The 7,642-nt window shown below is 42.5% G+C and overlaps 1 pseudogene; it reads left to right on the top strand.

Moving 5' to 3' along the window:
* Positions 1–788: 788 nt before the first annotated feature.
* On the top strand, positions 789–6,287 carry LOC121151829 (annotated as a pseudogene).
* Positions 6,288–7,642: the final 1,355 nt, after the last annotated feature.

A 7,642-nucleotide genomic window follows, 5' to 3' on the forward strand; every position in this document is an offset into this window, starting at 1 on the left:
TCAGAAAGGAATCAGGGCAAGCTTCATGTTTGACTAATCTGAGGGGAAAGAATATCAGATAATTAGAGAACAGGTGGTAAGTACAGTTGAGTGCTGCCATTGTTAGATGTCTGGTTCTCAAGCTGCCGTGTGCATGCAGAATCACCTGAAGAACTTACAGGCTCTGGGCTGCATCCCCAAGTGCTCTGGTTTAGTAGGTCTTACTGTGGCTTGCCCTGGGTTTCTGACAAGTGCACAGGCTGCAGGTCTTACGAGCACTGTCTGCCTGGCAAGAGAGAGGCTGTTTTCCAAAAACACAGTGGAAGCCAGGAATAGTGCATGCCACATATGTGTTTCAGAAGATAATTCTGGTGCTGTGTGTGTATTGGCTGCCATAGAATTGGTTTCATGGTAGAAGTTTGTTTCTGGAGAGAGATGCTGGAACCTTGATATTGCCACATAATCTCAATTTTAATGTCTTGCATGTAAATGAAAATACATTGATGTCATAGGAAAACCTTGAATTTTAATGAATTGCATAGCTATGTTATTCATGATATCATATGATTTAAAACTGTTGCAAAATTGGAAAAAATAGACATTTGCCAGTCTTTTTTTCTCACACATACTCATAGAATGAGTAAGATATAATGTTTAAGAAACAGTCATATCATAAACAGGAGAGAGTTTAAAGCAACATTTAAAAACTGTAAGCTGTGACCCATCACTGAGTAACACACTTGGTGCAGTTGATTACAATGGAGCTTTCTTTGTAGATGTTTAAGATAGAGAGAATTAAAGTAATATAGAATATACAATGATATCACTTACAATAATTTTTTTTCACATTCATATGATGTCATACATGAGAGTGTGTATGAACATATCCATATCGAGGACCGAGCTGAATTCCAGCATCAGTTACACTGGACATTAAACCCCTCACAAGGGGCAGACCTGGACAGGGAGCTGATGGTAAGAACATCTTCCAAAAGATGGTGTTGAGGGGTTCTGTGAAAGAAGGCTTAGACGCTTTAGGGCATAGAGCCCCAGCTGGCATTAGGAAGAGTGGAAAGACATTAGTCTGTAGCCTCAGCCAGGGCCGGGTCCCAAGGAGCCTGGTGTATTGAAGTGACATTCTTATGTCACAAGGTGTCACCACATGTTACCCAAATTGTAAACCTCTTGAAAAGTGGAAAGAATGTACAAGGGCGATACTGGAGTGTGAGTAGACTTTCTGTTTACAGTATCCCAAATAAGTCAACTAACATGTACCAGTGTAAGAAAGCATTTCCCAGTGTAAAAGTGTTCTCAGAAACCTGTGAAAGTGTTAAGCAAGCAAAAGGTGTTAGAAGACATGGAAATTGCTGACAGTGATAGCTCAGGATAGATAGAAATGAAAGTTCTATGCTATAAAGATATGTTGTAGAGGTTTATGCCATAAACACTGTAATTTTCAGTTTTCATTGGATTTTTGGGAAATATTGATTTTTCATAATGTGGGTTTTTTTTAAGAAATTAATATTTTAAGCAAAATGAAAGAAAAACGTGCGTTGTTTTTTCTATCTACAGAAACTAATGCTGTCACTCAGCCAGTCAATTACAACCCAGACCAGCTTCCCCCGGAAAACTCCTTCACGGAGAGATGCTTCATGTGCTGACTGAGGTGTCTACTGGATAACCCTGGGGCTTCCTGGTAAGGTGCCAACGTTAGCATGCTGGCTTTCACTATGGAGGTAAAACAAGAAAATCCAGTGAAGCCGATTTTCTTATATTATGTATTTCTGTTTTTAAAATCTATCTTATTTACATAGGGTGAAGAAACCCCATAAACGCAGATTGAGAAGCATAGTGATACTTTCCGTCCGACACTACTGTTGTTTACATTCTGTCAACAAAATAATTTGAAAAGAAATGTGGGTGTCTTAGCTAGAATGTTACCGACTAGGATGAAGGTTCAGCAGACAATACCACAGCCTTGTGAGTAGTGATTTCTGTGCAGGACATTTGTAAAGAAAAGTGACTTCATAAACATTAGTTCAGACCTTGAGTGTCACCCAGAATTCAGAAGACCCTGTCGTTTAGAGCCGTAAGAAAGATTGAAATGACATGGAGCCTTGGGGTTTGGAACTTTATAGAATGAAGCTGGAACATTATTTTGTTTGTTTGTTTAGATGCACTTTTGTTTGAAAGGCAGATTTATAGTGAATATGAAAGAGAGACAGCTTCTGTCTGCTAGTTCACTGCCCAAATGATTGCAAGCTGGAACAAAGCCGATTGAAACCAATATCCAGGAACAACTTCTGGGTTTCCCATATGGATGCAGGGTCCCTCGTGTTTAGGCCATCCTCTAGTGCTTTCCAAGGTCATAACCATGAAGCAGGATTGGAAATGGAGCAGCTGGGACATGAATCAATGCCCGTATGGGTTGCTGGCACTTGGAAGCCGAGGGTTAACTTACAGAGCCTCAGCCATAGCTTTTCGTTGTTTTTATTTTTTGTCTTTTGAAGATTTATTTATTTTTATTGGAAAATTACATCTACAGAGAAGACGAGGGACAGAGAGGGAGATCTTCTGTGCGATGGTTCACTCCCCAAGGGTACACAAAGGCTGGAGGGAATCCAAAGCCAGGAGCCCAGAGCCTCTTCTGGGTCTGCCAGGCAGTTGCAGGGTCCCAAGGCCTTGGACCATCCTCGACTGCTTTTCCAGGCCACAAGCAGGGAATTAGATGGGAAGCAGGGATGCTGGAATTAAAACCAGCACCCATATGGGATCCTGGCGTGTGCAAGTTGAGGACTTTAGCTGCTAGGCTACTGTGCCGGGCCCGTCCTAGGCCTTTTTAAGTAGGAGTATTTGTAGCATCTCGTATTTTAATGCGTGCTCCATGGGAAATTTGTGCCATTTGATAGTGTCCAGAACATGGTTGTATATTCATGCATGCAAAATCCTTATGTGACAGTAGGTGCTGTCTCTCGCTGCACTGGTTCAGCACCCGGCTGTGTGTCACCGGGGGTTTGGGTCGGATGTTGGAGTGGAAGGATCTGTTGTTCTGATTGTCTGCTTGGCCCTCAGAGTCCAGTGCGTGCAGGAGGCCATTCGACATAGGTTGTATGTGCATATATTTTTTTGTGAAATCTCTGGAAACCTAAACAGAGAATCAAAATTTCAAATCTCGTTTTTCCAAGCAATGGTTTTTGCTTGTATGTTTGCTTTTTTTAAATATTTATTTACTTTTATTGGAAAGGTGGATATATAGAGAGGGATGACAGAGAGGATGATCTTCCATCTAATGGTTCACTGCCCAAGTGACCACAACGGCTGGAGCTGAGCCAATCCAAAGTCAGGAGCCTCCACCGGGTATCCCACATGGATGCATGGTCCCAAAGCTTTGGGCCATCCTCGACTGCATTTCCCAAGCCACAGGCAGGGAGCTGGAGGGGAAGTGGGGCCACCTGGATTAGAACCGGTGACCATATGGAATCCCGGACGTTCAAGGAGAGGACCTTAACTGATACGCTACCACGCTGGGCCCATATGTGTACTTTTGAAGTTAGCTGTGCCAACCCACAGGTTAAATTGTACTTGAGGCAATTTTCCTAGCAGTGGTGCTCAGGTCAGCTGTAGGAGCTGTGAGATGGGTTCTATGTGCAGTGGGATGTTTTCCTCCTGTGTTCCTAGGCGGTTGGTGTCAGACTCATCCCTTCATCTGGCTGATGTCGTTTTAATCAAGCAAATTGACTGTGTTCATGGTCACAGTGTCTTCATTTCCTGCTTTCTAAAATTGTATTTTTTTTTTCCTAACAGGGCTCTGTGCTCTTTATTTTAATGATTCTTTTGGTGTTTACTAAACACATTTGATTACTTCATCACTGTTCCTTTACCCAGGAAATGCATATTGAGCACTTCGTGTACAAAGAGCTAGTCTGGATGAGGCTGATGGGGAAATTAGTGCTCAGAGAATGACTCCCATATTCCTGCCTGGACCACTGGAAGCAAAGAGTAGCTCTCTTACTGGTACCTTGGGTACCTTCCTCGCACTGCCATCATTCCAGCAGAGCTCTGTGGAGAGAGGAGCAGCCGTTCTCAGTCTTAGTAACTTCTGTGGAATTATCAGGAGCAGACGAGATGCAGCCCTTCAATGTCAGTGGATGGTTTGCTTTGGTTTGGGTTTTTAAGGCAATGAACTTCCAGGAAAGCCTAAAATATCTTTCTGGACAGAATAAAATAGGAAGGATGGCTCAGTACTCCTCCCCAGCTGGCTTTGTCTGCCATAGCTACTCCTCTTCACTTACCGTCCATCCTTGAAATCTGAGCCAAAAAGTTCATCTTTAGAACTGAACACAAGCTGGACTTCACACCTACTGGCCGTGATGCTAAGTAAATGGAAGGTTTCACTTTTATTTCATCAAAGCATGTTTTTTCTTAGTAATTCTCTCTTAACATGTAAAATATTTGTATATAGATAATATTGTCGTATTAACTTTCAATGTGTATTCTTTCAGTGCATCCTTTTAAAATAAAAGATTTCTGGGCCCAGCACGATAGCACAGTGGTTAAAGTCCTCAGCTTGAACGTGCCAGGAATCCATATGTGCGCAGCTTCGTATTCCGGCAGCCCTGCTTCCCATCCAGCTCCCTGCCTGTGGCCTGGGAAAGAAGTTGAGGATGATCCAAAGCTTTGGGACTTGCACCCAGAAGCAGCTCCTGGCTCCTGCCTTTGGATTGGCTCAGCTCCAATCGTTGTAGCTGCTTGGGGAGTGAACCATCAGATAGAAATCTTCCTCTCTGTCTCTCTTCCTCTCTGTATATCCACCTTTCCAATAAAAATAAATAAATCTTTTAAAAAAATATTTCCTTAGGCTCACAATTTATGTAAACTATTTTGTAATTCTTAGAATACTTGAGAGAGAAGGAAATGGGTTCGTATTAATAAGGCTCATTCTTCTGCTTACACGTGATCCTGGTTTTGTTTACACTTTAAGTTATGCAGATATTTGACTTTTAGCCCTAGGTACTTCGTAGTTTTCAGATTATGCAGCAGTTTCCGAGTAAGCTTTCAAACCCGTGCAATGTACATCAGTGCTTTCCGCTTTCTATGTCAGAATTCAGAAATGTGAGCTGAAAATGTCTGCCACCAAAACGGGAACTAAGCATTCTGGATTTTTATTAATGGCTTTGTGTGACACATGTAATTTGCTCTGATAGTTCTTCTAAATTTCAAAGTTTTATTTAGGAGAAAATAATCTAAAACTGAAATTTGTATCTCTGAGCAAAAGGGCACAGTTCAAATATACAGAGTGGATTTTTGCACTTTATCATGTGAAATAATGAATTTTATGAAGCAAAAATATTTCAGAAAGGAATATATTTTATCAGTTTTGGGGGAGTTTTTAGTAAAATCTAATTTCATTTTTTACCCTGTTGTCCGACAGAGGCCAGATTGTCCAGGGCTACACGGAGGCCGAGCTGTGCATGAGAGGGTCGGGATATGCGTTAGTTCACGCTGCTGACATGCTGTGTGTGCAGAGTCCCATGTCCGGAGTAAGTCGGGGCTCCCCATCAGTGTGGGCCAAGGTGTTGCCCACAGGTGTCCAAGGAAACTGCTTGCCTGAACTTGCTCTTCAGATCGTGCCGTTACAATTGATCCAAGTTATATTCCCTGTGCATCGTCTCCTTACAGAATGCAATAGATGAATTACGACAAAAACGACCACTTTGGTCAATGGTTTTACTTGGGACTTCACTAGTGGTGCCATGTTGATTGATTAATCTATGTTAATACAGGAATATACTTCAAAATTGTGAAGTTCTGAGCTGTAGAAAAACAGGGTTGTGTTTAAAATGAAAATAGTTTATCTTCCATGTGTTTATCAGAATTGCTGGCTGGTACTTAACCTTCCCTTAAACATTTTAAATAGCAGATGTGGTGTACAACAGGAAAAACAGCCTTAAAGAACAGAGTTTATGGCTTTCAACATACTGCATTAGACATTGTCAAGAGAGTAGCCTGTTTGGTGATAGAGGCATCCAGAAATATGTCAGAGGGATTTTGTTTCAGAATTGTTCTTTAAAATGTTCACCAGGAGTTTGATCATTTAATTTTGTATTTTGTTTTCTTTTTTAGTGATTCAGATGGGAGGAGGTGGCCTAGCAGTTTTTAGGCTTCTTATGAAAGATAGTTGTGCAGGTGGAAAGAACTCAGTTACCAAGCTGAACCCTCTCTCGCAGGCCAAGAGCTGCAAGCTGTGCAACCTGTGCTGCTTCCTGGACTTGGAGTGCCATCGTGAGCTGGGTGCTCTGCTGCAGTGACAGCTCCTCGGGACCCAGGCATCCCAGGCCATGCACGAGGACCTAGGCAACTGCTGTCAGAAGCTGGTCAAGTTGGAGGGTCAGCAGAAGGGCTGCTGTGGGAGAACCTGGAGCTGAAAGAGATCTGCCTGGCACTGGGTCAGGAGTGGGGTCCTCACAGAGTCCTGGGTGCCACACTGACTCCCCAGGATCTCCTGCCTGCCCTACCTTCACCTTGACCTGGACAATGGAAGCTCCAGCACCCAAACCAGTTGCCCCTGATCTGCTCCCCCACGGAGAGGTTAGTGCTTGTTCCTTGCTGACACCTGCCTAAATGGCTTCCTGAGCACCAGGCGCAGCTGCATACCTCATGGACTGGCCATCAGCTGCTGTGTTGCACAGAGAAGCCCCATGCTGCCCGGGAGGATTCGTCATATTCACTGGAGCAGAGGCACTGGCTGGGACTGGGAGGGTCTAAGAAACCAGCAGGGAAGGGGAAAGAACAACAACACTTGCACACACTTTTGACTCATCCACCTACCATACTGTCTTTAATTGAGGGGGTTTTGTCACTTTTGTTTACAAGTTCCTGACGATCAGTTTCTTGGAATGATACAAAGTCAGCTGAAGTACCTTCTCAGACGTGATATTCTGGGGCCGTATTGATGTACCAGTGCCAGCCAGGGGCTGCACACACCTTCATGGGGTAGATGCAGTGCATCCCAACAGTCCCAGACCAACAGTCTTTTTGTGTACCAGGTGAGTGGTTTAGAACGAAGTAAGCCCTTTCTGGTTCTTTTTACCTGCAGGATGGATAACGATCCATGTTGTGAATATTTTAGATAGATGACTGATCTTTCTCTTTCCAGTAGTGGTTTTCTATCAACCTGTACTTTTTATTGTATGTTACTAGTGAGGCATGTCTACCTGCATTATTTAAAAAGAAATCAAGGGCTAATACGAAATGAACGTTTCTTTAGTGTAAGGTGGGTTAAATTATCTGGTGAAGTTAGTTAAAAATCTGCCTCAAATAGAAAATTTAACTTGCTTGCTTGTTTCAAACAGTGTTACTTTCTAAGATTTCCACTTTTAAAATATTTTTAATTTTTAAAGTTAAATTTTCAGCATAAGACACTAAAAGACATTTTATTTTGTAATGGCTTAGATTAGAAGGCTGCTGTTAGTAATATTCATTAATTGACAGTTATTACAAATTAGAAATCTGGGAAATTGTATTTTAGAAATGCCAAGGAATCTTTAGAAACTCAGAAGTGGCCCAGGTCAACCCCGGTTCAATGTGGGCATCTGAACAATTCACTTGATACCAAGAACTTGCCTGGATGCAGTCGGCTCTACGCAAACCTGCCTATGACCAA

This window comes from Ochotona curzoniae, unplaced genomic scaffold, assembly GCF_017591425.1.
Source record: "Ochotona curzoniae isolate NIBS_2020 unplaced genomic scaffold, NIBS_Ocur_1.0 contig_2321, whole genome shotgun sequence".
Taxonomy (NCBI): domain Eukaryota; kingdom Metazoa; phylum Chordata; class Mammalia; order Lagomorpha; family Ochotonidae; genus Ochotona; species Ochotona curzoniae.